Genomic DNA, 474 nt, shown 5'->3' on the forward strand with positions numbered 1-474 from the left:
CCTCCAGTGGCTGTTCCCTCTCAGGGCAGTGAGGCAGTCACCAAGGGGCCGGTACGGCAAGCGGATCTTCTTCTTCTTTTCTTCCTTTTCCTCTTCTTTTCATCGTCTTCTTTTCTTCCTCTTCTTTTCCTCTTCTTTTTTTCTTCCTCTTCTTTTCATCTTCTTCATCATCTTTCCTTCTTATTATTCTTTCCTTCCTCTTCATCTTCGTTTCCCTATTCCTCTTCTTTTCTTCCTGTTCCTTCTTTTCTTCCTCTTCTTTTCCTCTTCCTCTTTTCTTCCTCTTGCTCTTTGTCTTTTCTTATCCTTCCTCTTCTTTCCCTCTTCTTCTTTTCTTCTTCTTCTTTTCTTCCTCTAGTTCTTATTTTCTTCTTTTTTTCCTTCCTCTTCGCCATCCTTTCTTCTTTTTCTTCTTCTTCTTTTCTTCCTCTTCTTCTCTTCTTCTTTTCTTCTTCTTCCTCCCCTCCTTCCTCC

This window comes from Phaethon lepturus, unplaced genomic scaffold (assembly GCF_000687285.1).
Source record: "Phaethon lepturus isolate BGI_N335 unplaced genomic scaffold, ASM68728v1 scaffold11653, whole genome shotgun sequence".
NCBI classification, from domain to species: Eukaryota; Metazoa; Chordata; class Aves; order Phaethontiformes; family Phaethontidae; genus Phaethon; species Phaethon lepturus.